This window comes from Saimiri boliviensis, chromosome 4, assembly GCF_048565385.1.
Source record: "Saimiri boliviensis isolate mSaiBol1 chromosome 4, mSaiBol1.pri, whole genome shotgun sequence".
NCBI lineage: Eukaryota > Metazoa > Chordata > Mammalia > Primates > Cebidae > Saimiri > Saimiri boliviensis.
The window spans coordinates 18,697,528-18,711,950 of NC_133452.1; the positions used below are offsets into that span (position 1 = coordinate 18,697,528).

The 14,423-nt window shown below is 44.5% G+C and overlaps 1 protein-coding gene across 2 annotated transcripts in view; it reads right to left on the bottom strand.

Annotated features, from left to right (window-relative positions):
• Positions 1–13,297: 13,297 nt before the first annotated feature.
• Positions 13,298–14,423, bottom strand: part of AKAP12 (A-kinase anchoring protein 12) — a 115,869-nt gene continuing 114,743 nt past the window's right edge. For both annotated transcript variants that reach the window (XM_003943559.4, XM_074397276.1), the window contains one exon: positions 13,298–14,349. The gene's annotated coding sequence lies outside the window, so the exon portion shown is untranslated. The remainder of the gene's footprint in view (positions 14,350–14,423) is intronic.

Here is a 14,423-nt window from a genome sequence, read left to right on the forward strand (position 1 = left end):
AATGGCACGATCTTGGCTCACTGCAACCTCCGCCTCCTGGGTTCAGGCAATTCTCCTGCCTCAGCCTCCTAAGTAGCTGGGATTACAGGCACGCGCCACCATGCCCAGCTAATGTTCTGTATTTTTAGCAGAGACGGGGTTTCACCATGTTGACCAGGATGGTCTCGATCTCTTGACCTCATGATCCACCCGCCTCGGCCTCCCAAAGTACTGGGATTACAGGCTTGAGCCACCATGCCCGGCTAGGAGTGAATTCTAAAAATTATTTGTAGGCTGAGCATCGTGGCTCATGCCTGTAATCCCAACATTTTGGGAGGCCAACGCAGGCGGATCACTTGAGGTTAGAAGTTTGAGACCAGCCTGGCCAACATGGTGAAACTCCGTCTCTACTAAAAATACAAAAATTAGCTGGATGTGGTGGCGTGCACCTATAGTCCCAGCTACTCGGGAGGCTGAGGCATGAGAATTGCTTGTCACTTGAACCCAGGAGGCAGAGTTTGTGTGAGCTGAGATTGTGCCACTGCACTCCAGCCTGGGTGACAGAGCCAGACCCTGTCTCAAAGAAAAGAAAATTATTTGTAGGTAGAGTGTAGTTTATTGTAATAGAATGCAACCTGTTCTTCAAGTTGACATTTGCATCTTCATGATAAATTTCAGAAACTTCCAAATATTTAAATTGCATTTTGCTTCATTTTAATCCTCTGTTTTGATCTAGGGCAATGGATTGCTCTACAGTATTTGCAAGAAAGTAAGATTTAAGGTTAGAAGTCTTTAAACAAGGCCGGGTGCGGTGGCTCACGCCTATAATCCCAGCACTTTGGGAGGCCGAGGCAGGTGGATCACGAGTTTAAGAGATCGAGACCATCCTGGTCAACAAGGTGAAATCCTGTCTCTACTAAAAATACAAAAATTAGCTGGGCATGGTGGCGCATGCCTGTAGTCCCCGCTGCTCAGGAGTCTGAGGCAGGAGAATTGCTTGAACCCAGGAGGCAGAGGTTGCGGTGAGCCGAGATCATGCCATTGCACTCTAGCCTGGGTAACAAGAGCGAAACTCTGTCTCAGGAAAAAAAAAAAAAAAAAAGAAGTCTTTAAACAAATAGAAAGTTGATTATCTTAAGATACTGATCAATTAATTCTCCTTTTCTAGAACTAGCTCCTTTAACATAACAGTAAGAATATTGACTGAACTTTTAGCAAATCTCTAAATAAGATAAAAATTAGGCTGTGACAATTTTTAGTGTGGAAAAAAATAGACCAGGACGAAATTATATTATTTGGTTTTGTTTTAGGGCAGATCAAAATATTTTTGAACATAAAAAAAGTTATTCAATTCATGAATCAAGCTTATGCTATTCTCTGGAAAATGTGCCATACCCACCCTGCTAAACTTCCCCAGCTGTTGGGAAAATGGATCCTTGTGAAGAAGGCACTGTCAACTGAAAGGCTGAATGGGAGGGAAGGCAGAGCCCCTATTGGGTGTCTGCCTGCTATACCTGCTATGTGCTCTCATTTATTTATTTATTTATTTGAGATGGAATCTCTCTCGCGCATGTCCAGACGCAATTGCTGTAGTGACGCAATCTCGGCTCACTGCAACCTCTGCCTCTCGAGTTCAAGCGATTCTCCTGTCTCAGCCTCCAGTGTAGTTGGGACTACAGGCACATACCATCATGTCCAGCTAATTTTTTGTATTTTTAGTAGAGTCGGGGTTTCACCATGTTGGCCAGGATGGTCTCAATTTACTGACCTCGTGATCCGCCCACCTCAGCTTCCCAAAGTGCTGGGATTACAGGCGTGAGCTCCCATGCTCAGCCTTTTTTTTTTTTTTTTTTTTTTTTTTTCTTTTTTTTGGCAGAGTCTTGCTCTGTCACCCAGCCTGGAGAGCAATGGCTCAATCTCAGCTCACTGCAACGTCCACCTTCTTGGTTCAAGCGTTTCTCATGCCTTAGCCTCCGGAGTAGCTAGGATTATAGGCGTGTACCGCAATGCCCGGCTAATTTTTGTATTTTCAGTAGAGACAGGGTTTCGCCATGTTGGCAAGGCTGGTCTCAAACTTCTGGCCACCTCAGCCTCCCAGATTGCTGAGATTATAGGCGTGAGCCACCCCACGCACCTGGTCTCATTGACTCCTGAGAATCCTGTCAAACATGCCTCCTGTTCTTTTCAGATGAGAAAACTGAGGCCCAGAGAGGCTAAATAACTTTTGTGAGGTTACCGACAAATAGAAACAGCCAGGATTCAATTTCTCATATGACTCACTCTAAAGCAAGGCTCTTTCTATTACTTCCCAATGTTATTAACACCCAATATATAAAATTTGAGCAGTACTAGGCAATTAACAGGTCCCCGCGGCCAGGCACGGTGGCTCATGTCTGTATTCCTAGCACTTTGGTAGGCCGAGGCGGGTGGATCACTTGGACCCAGGAGTTTGAGACCAGCCTGGGCAGCATAGTGAGACCTTATCCCTATAAAAAGTAATGACAATTAGCTGTGTGTGATGGTGCATGCCTGTGGTCCCAGCTATTCCGGAGGCTGAGGTGGGAGGATCACTTGAGCCTGTGAGGTCTCAAGGCTACAGTGAGTCATAATCACAGCACCGCACTCCAGCCTGGGCAAGAGTGAGACTTTGTTTCACAAAAAAAAGGGGGGGGGGGGTGGGGGGAGGAAGAGAGGGAAGGTCTGGGTGCAGTGCCTCACACCTGTAATCCCAGCACTTTGGGAGGCCAAGACTGGCAGATCACGAGGTCAAGAGATGGAGACCGTCCTGGCCAACATGGTAAAACCCCGACTCTACTAAAAATACAAAAAATAGCTGGGCATGGTGGCATGCGCCTATATTCCCAGCTACTCGGGAGGCTGAGACAGGAGAATTTCTTGAACCCAGAAGGCGGAGGTTGCAGTGAGCTGAGATCATGCCATTGCACTCCAGCCTGGCAACACAGTGAGACTCTGTCTCAGGGAAAAAAAAGAAAGAAAAAAGAAAAAGAATAAAAAAGGCAAGGGAGAAGCCTTTCATTTTACAAAAAAGAGAACGCTCAGGCAAAAAGCGTAAGACAAGGCTTTCCTTGTTCATCTGGCCTACTTTATTATGTTTGGCTTTAGATCTAGTTTTGTCCAAATTATGTTAAAAAGGAAAAAATAGGCCGGGCACGGTGGCTCAAGCCTGTAATCCCAGCACTTTGGGAAGCCGAGGCGAGTGGATCACGAGGTCAAGAGATCGAGACCATCCCGGTCAACATGGTGAAACCCCGTCTCTACCAAAAATACAAAAAAATTAACTGGGCATGGTGGTGCGTTCCTGTAATCCCAGCTACTCAGGAGGCTGAGGCAGGAGAATTGCCTGAACCCAGGAGGCGGAGGTTGCGGTGAGCCGAGATCGCGCCGTTGCACTCCAGCCTGGGTAACAAGAGCGAAACTCCGTCTCAAAAAAATAAATAAATAAAAATTAAAAAAAGGAAAAAATACTTTCCCAAATATGCAAGCATTCCTATGAGCTAGAAGCAATAGCTTACCGCTTCTTCACTCTGCTGCCCAGGTGGAGGAAAAGGGAAAGGAAAAATATTTTTACCTGTTAACCTCTTTATTTTGTCATTAAGGAAATTCACTTATTATAGCCTTTCTATAGCTTTATATTGCCACAGTTTCGAACAGGTTCCTGGGTGTCGCTGATGCTGGGAGCCATACTTTGAGCAGCGCAGCGTGGCTGTATCACTTCTGCTATGATGCAGGTTCCTGGGTGGTGCTGATGCTGGGAGCCATACTTTGAGCAGCGCAGCGTGACTATATTGCTTCTGTCCTGTCTTGCATCTACTTGCTTCTCAGAATTCTAATAACCAGAGGAGCTCATGAAGGGCTGTGAGGGCATTTGTGCCGACTGTGGTGTGATTATTCCTTTGCGGCAAGGGCTCCTTAATGAGCTGTGGGCAAGGTGCAGATCTGTGCGTGAACTCTTAGAAAAAGTCCATGTGTGGGAAGCTCTGGGATTTATTCTAAATCTCCCTGTCTTTTTTCCTCAATATCTTTGTAATCTGCCAGCACAGAATAAAATGTAGCAGAAAGTAACAAATACCCTAAATTATTTTTAAAGAGGCCACCTGTATGCTCTTCCTTATTAAAAGGAAGGCAAGGATCCTGATGAAAAGATGAAGTGACATTAGGTAATTTGCCAAGGTCACACAACTTGATTTTTTTCAGATAGGGTCTCACTCTGTGCAGTGGTGTGAACATGGGTTCACTGTAGCCTTGACCCCCTGGACTCAAGTGATCCTCCTGCCTCAGCCTCCAGTGTGGCTGGGACTGCAGGTACATCCCACCACAGCTGGCTAATTTTTTTTTATTTTTTGTAGAGACAGGGTCTCACTATATTGCTCAGGCTGGTCTTGGACTCCAGGGCTCAAGTGATCCTCCCACCTTGGCTTCCCAAAGTGCTGGGATTACAGGCATGAGCACAGTGCCTGGCCTTCACACAACTTCTTAGTGGTAATTACAGAGTGCAAATTTCCCAATTCCAGGGCCCTTTCTGCTACCATCATACTGTGTAGGAAACTCTTCCTAGCATTTTGCCATTTCTGTTTTTTTCTTTAAAAAAAAAAAAAAAAGTAAATGGACTGGCTAGGTGCAGTGGCTCATGCCTATAATCTCAGCACTTTGGGAGGCTGAGGCGGGCAGAGCACCTGAGGTCGGGAGTTCAAGACCAGCCTGACCAACATGGAGAAACTCCGTCTCTACTAAAAACACAAGAATTAGTCAGGTGTGGTGGCACATGCCTGTAATCCCAGCTACTTGGGAGGCTAAGGTAGGAGAATCACTTGAACCCAGGAGTCAGAGGTTACAGTGAGCTGAGATTTAGCCATTGCACTCCAGCCTGGGCAAAAAGAGTGAAACTCCATCTCAAAAAACAAAACAAAACAAAACAAAAAAACAGAAAGAAAATGGACTAAAGAATTTTTTTCTCTTTCCAGTTAGATAATAGATGCCAACAAGCAAAGGTCTGAAGGCAGCCAGCCAGAGAGAGCCAAGAGCCTGAAAAATGCACCATCTGCTGTTTGACCCCCGCCCAACTCCAGTCCCGGTCCCCACCTGGTCCCTCCCTCCCTCTGGAGATGTGCTGGCAGGCAACAAATGCCCCAAAAGCAACATGGAGAAGCAAGAAGTGTGCATCACACACAAAGTGGATATTAGCTTCTAAATAAGAGCATGTGTGAATACCATGTAGACTTGGTCAATTTTAAGAAAGATCAGTGCCAGGCCAGGCACGGTGGCTCAAGCCTGTAATCCCAGCACTTTGGGAGGCCGAGGTAGGTGGATCACGAGGTCAAGAGATCGAGACCATCCTGGTCAACATGGTGAAACCCCGTCTCTACTAAAAATACAAAAAATTAGCTGGGCATGGTGGTGCATGCCTGTAATCCCAGCTACTCAGGGGGCTGAGGCAGGAGAATTGCTTGAACCCAGGAGGCAGAGGTTGCGGTAAGCCGAGATCACGCCATTGCATTCCAGCCTGGGTAACAAGAGTGAAACTCCATCTCAAAAAAAAAAAAAAAAAAAAAGAAAAGATCAGTGCCATTACTGTGAATCCACCAAAATATCAGGGAGACAGTAGCAGTCATCAGCAATCACTAAGTTGTTCCTAGTGGAAAGTTTTATCAAAATTTGCCTTTTTCTTACAATTACTGATATTAATGCTTTACAGTACATTTTGCATCCTCATGTATAAAGCACTTTCACAGTGGGAAAATCTTGTGAAGTTGTCTTTTTTTTTTTTTGAGACGGAGTTTTGCTCTTGTTACCCAGGCTGGAGTGCAATGTGGCGATCTCAGCTTACTGCAACCTCTGCCTCCTGGGTTCAGGCAATTCTCCTGCCTCAGCCTCCTGAGTAGCTGGGATTACAGGCACGCACCACCATGCCCAGCTAATTTTTCATATTTTTAGTAGAGACAGGGTTTCACCGTGTTGACCAGAATGGTCTCGATCTCTTGACCTCGTGATCTGCCTGCCTCGGCCTCCTAAAGTGCTGGGATTACAGGCTTGAGCCACCGCGCCCGGCCGTGAAGTTGTCTTTAGTTCCACATTCTGAAAGATGGATGGCTGAGACAGGGCAGGTGAACTCCTTCTCAGTCACCAAGCTGAAGTTTGCACGTGAGATACTAAGAAATGATGCAAGGATCTTGTAGATGGTCTTCTATGTGTTTCTAAGGACACAGAGAAGGCAAAAGAGTTGTTGATGTCTCTCTGTTCCGAATTGTCTGTGAGACCCATATACTGAGCTGCCAACTCCACTGACCCTTGGATAGCTCTTAGGCTTCTCAATTGCCCCCACGCTCATGTCAGTATGTGGCTTCATATCCAGGTTGGCAATACGGAAACTTCATTCTTCACCCCACAGTTCGCACAACAGAGAATCAGGTATTGTACCCTGTTGATCTGCCTCCTAACAGCTCTGGATCTCACCCATGGATCTCCAGCCAAACTGCTCCTACTTTAATATAGGCCATTATCAGTTCTTGTCTGGATTATTATTATTATATATATTTTTTGAGACGGAGTCTTGCTCTGTTGCCCAGGCTGGAGTACAGTGGCACGATCTTGGCTCACTGCAACCTCCACCTCCCAGGTTCAAGCAATTCTGCCTCAGCCTCCCGAGTAGCTGGGTCTATAGGCTTGCACCACAATGCCTGGCTAATTTTTGTATTTTTGGTAGAGACGGGGTTTCACCATATTGACCAGGCTGGTCTCGTCTCGAACTCCTGACCTCGTGATCCGCCCACCTCGGCCACCCAAAGTGCTGGGATTACAGGCATGTGCCACCTCGCCTGGGCTTATTCTCTTTTTTAAACCATTTATTAATTGCATTTTTTTCTTTTGAGAGACAAAGGTCTCCCTATGTTGCTTAAGCTGATCTTGAACTCCTAGGCTCAAGCAATCCTCCCACCTCAGCCTCCTGAGTAGTGCATGCCACCACACCCAGCTTGCCTGGATTATTCTAACAGTGTATAAACTAATCTCCTCTCAACCTCCAGGCCTCAATTCTCTGCAAGCTAGATGCCACTGGCATTTTAGGTAGAAACACCTGTCTCATGCAGGGCTCCTCTGGGCCACGCAGGATGTCAAACATCTGTGGTCGTAACTCATTAAGTACCATAACACCCTGGCCATTGTGGAAATCAGACGTGGCAGCACAAACGGGTGGAGAGTGGGACCTTTCACTAGCCCAACACTGAGGATCACTACTGTAGGAGGATTGCATCTGTTCCCAGCTAAACCATTTCCATGACTTTGTAGGGTAAATCTCGCGTCTTGCAATGGCCCCCTGGCCATGTCCTCAGTATCATTTCTGTAGTCTTTTTTTTTAGATGAAGGTTCACTCTTGTTGTCTAGGCTGGAGTGCAACGGTGCGATCTCGGCTCACCACAACCTCCGCCTCCAGGGTTCAAGCGATTCTCCTGCCTCAGCCTCCTGAGTAGCTGGGATTATGGACATGCACCACCATACTCACCTAATTTTGTGTTTTTAGTAGAGACAGGGTTTCTCCATGTTGGTTAGGCTGGTCTCGAACTCCCAACCTCAGGTGATCTGCCCACCCAGCCTCCCAAAGTGCTGGGATTACAGGCATAAACCGCCACGCTTGGCCTACTCATTTCTGTAGTCTTTAAGAAGGACCCTAGTTATGTTTAGATTTTGAATTCTGGAGGCAATTCCATCTGCTTTTCTGGGAATTAGGTAAGTCCCTGAGGCTAACAGGGATAAGTAGGATCAAATATAGTGTGGTTTTAAAATTAGCCTTATTTAGAGTATTGCCTCTTTGTTCATTAATTATACCTCTTTATGTGAGATTATTAGAACAAATAGAAAAAGAAGCACAGGGTTAAAAATTAGCAGCAGGCTTTAGCACTCAATATTCTTTTGTGGGCAAATTGGACTTAGGTCTTCATTTCATCATTTAGGTATTGTTACTCCACCTCTGGTCTCTTAACATGGGTGTTACAGCCAGTGAAGCTTCTCTTGAGAGATCACATGTTAAACTATGCTTCTGTTAAAGCTTTTGATGTCAGTGGGACACAGTAGCTCACCCCTGTAATCCCAGCACTTTGGGAGGCCGAAGTGGGTGGATCACGAGGTCAGGAGTTCGAGACCAGCCTGACCAACATAGTGAAACCCTGTCTCTACTGAAAATACAAAAAAAAAAAAAAAAATTAGCTGGGCGTGGTGACGGACGCCTGTAATCCCAACTACTTGGGAGGCTGAAGCAGGAGAATCACTTGAACCCAGAAGGTGGAGCTTGCAGTGAGCTGAGATTACGCCACTGCACTCCAGCCTGGGTGACAAAGACTCCGTCTCTGAAAAAAAAACAAAAAACTTTTTATGTCAGCAAGTGATAGAATATGCACAGTTGCAAGATGACCTCACTCATAATTGCAGAACACTACATTAAAGATGTCTATTACAGTTAGGCATCATGGCTCACACCTGTAATCACAAAACTTTGGGAGGCTAAGGCAAGAGGATGGCTTGAGTCCAGGCATGGGAGAACACTAGCCTAGGCAACAGGGAGACCTGGTCACTACAAAAGCTTAAAAATTAGCTGGGTGTGGTGGGGCACACCCATGGGTGTTGTAAAGGCTGAGGTGGGAAGATTGCTTGAGCCGAGGAGGTTGAGGCTGCAGTGAGCCATGACTGCATGCCTGCACTCCAGCCTGGGTGATAGAGCGAGACCCTTTCTCAAATAAATAAATCATGATTATTTTCACCACAATGCTATCTTCAAATCCTGGTTAGCTTAGCCAAACCTGTGTTATCACTTCAAAGTCTCAGCTTTCTCACATTAAAATAAGGGCTCAGCTTATTTTCCTAATTCCAGATATATAGGTTGGAGGCAGTAAGCAATCTGTTAGGAGAAACTTGTATGTGTACAAAAGTTGTACCAGGTTGTCTGTAACTAGCAGGTCCATTTCCAGAATCCCATTAGAAATGAATAGTCATGGCCAGGTGCAGTGGCTCATGCCTCTAATCTCAGCACTTGGGGAGGCTGAGGTGGGCAGATCACTTGATGCCAGGTTTTCAAGATCTGCTTTGCTAACATGCCAAAACTCCATCTCTATTAAAAATGCAAAAATTAGCCAAGCATGGTGGCAGGCACCTATAGTCCCGGCTATTCAGGAGGCTGAGGTGTGAGAATTGCTTGAACCTGGGAGGTGGAGGTTGCAGTGAGCCATAATTGAGCTACTGTACTCCAGGTTGGGTGACGGAGTGAGTGCATTAAAATGGACAATTTCCCCTGAATCTTTGGGTCCTCATTCTGAAGGCTCCCATGTGCACATTAATAAATTTGTACTCTTATTTAAAATAGAATAGAGCCAGATGTGGTGGCACATGTCTGTAATCCGAGCACTCTGGGAGGCTGAGGCAGGTGGATCGCTTGAGTCCAGGAGTTTGAGACCAGCCTGAGCAACGTACCAAAACCCCAACTCTATTAAACATATATGTATATAATTCTCTATTCTTGACTAGGACTTCAAATAAAAGAAAAATATAGAATACACTTTAGAGGGGCCGAGACAGGAGGACTGTTTTAGGCAAATAGTTTGAAACCAGCTTGGGCAGCATGGCAAAACGCCATCTCATGGTGGCACATGCCTGTAGTCCCAGCTACTCAGGAGATGGGAGGATCCCTTGAGCCCAGGAGTTCAAGATTGCACTGAGCTCTGATGGCATCACTCTATTCCAGCCTGGGCAACAGAGCCAGACCCCATCCCTACAAAATATGAAATAAAAATAAAAGTTTTATGACTGAACGCCTCTAAGTCAGAATCCCGCCCAGGCGGAACGATACGGCAGCGCCGCGGGGCCTCGGTTGGCCTCGGAGCCTCGGATAGCCGGTCCCCCGCCGTCCCCGCCGTCCCCGCCGGCGGGCCGCTCCGCCCCGCGCGGGGCGTGTCCCGCCGCGCGCCGGGACCGGGGTCCGGTGCGGAGTGCCCCTCGTCCTGGGAAACGGGGTGCGGCCGGAAAGGCTGCCGCCCCCTCGCCCGTCACGCAACGCACGTTCGTGGGGAACCTGGCGCTAAACCATTCGTGGAAGACCTGCTTCTGGGTCGGGGTTTCGTACGCAGAGCAGCTCCCTCGCTGCGATCTATTGAAAGTCAGCCCTCGACACAAGGGTTTGTGAAGAAGAAAGAAGAAAAAAGAAAAAAGAGAAAAAAGAAAAAAAGAAAAAAAAAAAAATGAAAAAAATAAAAATAAAAAAATAAAAATAAAAGTTTAAACATTAAAGAAAAAAAAGTAATAGTCATGTAGATTTGAATTTACATGTCACTGATTTTGTGTTTGGGTTCCAAGCTCTACTATGTGGGAAGCGTTGGACTGTGTCCATTTCCTTTCTTACAGGGTTGGAAAAGAGGTTCTAACTCTGGTTCTGGTTATTGGTTGGCATTTCAGAGAAGGTTTGTGTGGCTATCCAAAAACCATACATGAAACTTTATGCTGGGGAATCAGAGGTCAGCTAGAAGCTTACTGAGATTCTAATTAAAGGAGCCCAGGACCCAAAAAGGTTATGATCATAAATAGAGATTTTTGGGCATTCGCACCTATCCCAGATATATTCATTCCAAACTCTCATGATGCTCTGTGAACAAAGGGTGCTAAGTGGTTGAGAGTAGAGCTTAAATGTGTGATGAATATCACAACCGACAAGAGAAAAGCAATCGAAACTGAATCACAGTGAAATTACAGAAGGAAAATCCATGGCATTTAATTATATTGCATTTTATTTCAATGAAAATCTGCCCCAAACAGAACTAGGAATCAGATATTGTCTTGGACTAGAGGTAATTGCTAAGCTGGAAGCTTATATTGAAAACTAAAATTTTCAGCCCTTGACTATCAGAGTTCCAAACATCAAAGGAAAATATTGGAACAATGTATCTAGGTACAGAGAGAGGCAACTCATGGGTACCGCAGTAAGCAAAATAACCTGAGGGGGAACATTTTATATTCCTCAATTACAAGAAGTGGCGAGAGTTTACAAGTCTTGCATTGCTTTCTATTGTACATGGCTCTGTAGTAATGCCAAAAATAACAAAATGGAGGCACTTGCTCTGACTTCTGCAGTTTACATTAGATTATTATGTCTTCATAAATTAACAGCAGCTTTAGAATTATGAAACGGTATTGTTACTTCATGCTACTGTTGGTGTTCCTCTTGTTAAAATAATGTTCTCAACGGACATGATACAAAACTTGTACAGAAACGGCTCGGGGCACATCCAGGTAGTAGTAGAAGCACGTCGTGAAGCCGCTACTCATGGAGTCTCAACTGTGATGGCCAGCGGGCACCTGGCCACAGGTGGCAGGAAAAGACAAACACAGGCGGAATTTAAACAAAAACATCCACTTCCCACAAACGACACAAATCTTTAACCTGTTCAAAATAGCACAGAATGTCTTCCTGCCATAGAGAGGGAGTCAATATGAACTTGCTATAAATTGCTGTCATTTCCAAAACTTTTAGTTCCTCTTTAAAACCTGACACCAGCACTTGGATTTAAATCTCAGTTGGCGGCCAGGCACAGTGGCTCACGCCTATAGTCTCAGCACTTTGGGAGGCCTAGGCGGGTGGATCACGAGGTCAAGAGTTCAAGACCAGCCTGGCCAAGATAGTGAAACCCTGTTTCTACTAAAAACAAAAACAAAAACAAAAACAAAAACAAAAACAAAATTAGCCAGGCTTGGTGATGCTACTTGGGAGGCTGAGGCAGAGAACTGCTTGAACCCGGGAGGCAGAGGTTGCAGTGAGTCGAGATTGCACCACTGCACTCTAACCTTGGCAATAGAGTGAGGGTTTGCCTCAAAAAAAAAAAAAAAAAAAACTCAGTTGGAAAAAAAAAATATTTATATATATATCAAAGGTTTTTTGAATTTGAGGATATTAATAATCAAGTATGGGTAGCTATTATAAATATTTGAGAATAATTCCTAAAAGATGAGTTCCAACTACAAACAAGCCTATACACTGCTCTCTTGAGGTGTATCTTTTACTAATACTGCCAATTATGAATGAAGTTAGGTTTGTTAGCATAAAAGAAACTACTTTCAGTTTTCAAAGCAAAGTTTCTTTCCACTAAAACTAGGCTTTCCAGCTAATCAGCAGTCAAAATTTAAATTCTCAAACTGGAGTACCGAGTTTGAGTAAAATCTAGAAAGCTACATGCCAGGCCAGTTATATATGTCAAGAGTAGGTGACACTGCTCTTTGTGTGACAATTGTCTGACAAAACTCTTAATGTAGCATGACTCATCGTTTAGACATTTTTTTTTTTTTTTTTTTGAGACGGAGTTTCGCTCTTGTTACCCAGGCTGGAGTGCAATGGCGCGATCTCGGCTCACCGCAACCTCCGCCTCCTGGGTTCAAGCAATTCTCCTGCCTCAGCCTCCTGAGTAGCTGGGATTACAGGCACGTGCCACCATGCCCAGCTAATGTTTTGTATCTTTAGTAGAGACGGGGTTTCACCATGTTGACCAGGATGGTCTCGATCTCTTGACCTCGTGATCCACCTACCTCGGCCTCCCAAAGTGCTGGGATTACAGGTTTGAGCCACCGTGCCCGGCCGTTTAGACATTTAAAAAATTTTTCAGGCCAGGCACGGCGGCTCATGCCTGTAATCCCAGCACTTTGGGGTCCAAGGCAGGTGGATCACCTGAGGTCAGGAGTTTGAGACAAGCCTGGCCAACATGGTGAAAGCCCCATCTCTACTAAAAATACAAAAAATTACCCGGGTGTGGTGGCAGGTGCCTGTAATCCCAGCTACTCGGGGTGTGTTGCGGGGTGCTGAAGCAGGAGAATCGTTTGAACCCGGGAGGCAGAGGTTGCAGTGAGCCGCGATCACACCACTACCCTCCAGCCTGGGCAACAAGAGTGAAACTACATCTCAAAAAAAAAAAAAAAAAGAAAATCCAAGATTACCTTTCAGGAAAGGCATTTTTACTATTAAGCCTTCTTAAAATTTCTTTCTAGAGACATTTGTTATTGTTTGAAACCAAAAATATTAACACACACAAAAAGACATTTTCAGGAATTACCAGATGGTAGAATAGTACCAAGGATGTCAGTCTGAAAAGCTACTGGTTTATTTCAGGAAAAGTATCTCCGCCATGACTTCCCCGGAACACACAACTCAAACCAGTGAAAAACATTTTCATGTAATGACTACATTAGAAAGTTCTAGCTTATCAATTATTATCTTTATCATCCTAAGGTAGTACACATATATCCCAGGCTTCCTGTTATCTAATAAAACCAGCAAATCTAAGTGAAGCAAATCTTTTATTTAAATCAGTCATCAAATCACAACTTATCCAAATGAATGTGTTGCAACATTGTTCTTAAAATGGCACAGATATGGCACAGACACAATCCAGTATCTATCAAAATACCATTTGTAAAGAACCTTACTTATTTCATGCCATGTGCGAATGCAGTCCAGCATATAAGAGTAGAATCAAAAACTTACAACAGTGAATTCTCTTCTTCATAACATAGAAAACATTTCACTACTCTGCCTCAGGATTAATAATACTCATTGGTCCAAATAACCATAACAAGTAGGATGTAGAAAGGATGGAAAGTTAATCTGCTACCAGAATAAAACTTCTTTCTAACCTCCACTGGGTTAGAAAGAAAAATTTCCCAATGACAAGAGAACATTCTGCATGTTTCAAAGGGCTTTTTAGTTTTAGCACACTGTGCGTAAGAGGAAAGCGACTCATTTCAGAGTGCCACTAAATACGGACCTAATCGTTAGTGAATTTTAAAGAACTGTACCTTGATCAGGAATGTTATCACTAGGAAGCTCTGTTTTTCGTGGGTTATAGCTGAGGCTTAAAGCTCCCCAAGGCTGCTTTATGGCACATGCCCCGTCAAATATTGTGTGATACAAAAAGCATGTAGTATCCTGCACATTTCCTTAAACATTAAGAAAAAAATATACAATAGATACAGAAGGAGGATTACTTAAAACATACATATAAATACATAAAGAACGATAATCCAGTTTGAGAAGTAGAACTAGGTATTGCCAACTCCAGTTCCAGGTTAAGAATTTAGGATGTTAAATCAGAATTTATATGCTTATCAAGGGGAAACAGTAGGGTGGGCTTGAAAAGAGGAAATGTTAAATGGCTCTAGCTCCTGATGAAGCTTCAGGATTGTCAGGGGCTCTCTAGAAATGAGATCAGTTGATGTGCCTGCTCTCCGAGTCTCAAAGTTCTGAAATACTGGTCTTCAGTCTCAGCAGCAGCATTCTTTTTTTTCTACTACTTGTCTTCACATTCTGGTCTTCTAAACAGACAATGAGTTTAACTGTAGAAGGAGGAAGAATCAGCGTAAATAAAAATCTTCTTTTCCTCCCTCATTTATTAACAACAGGATAGTTG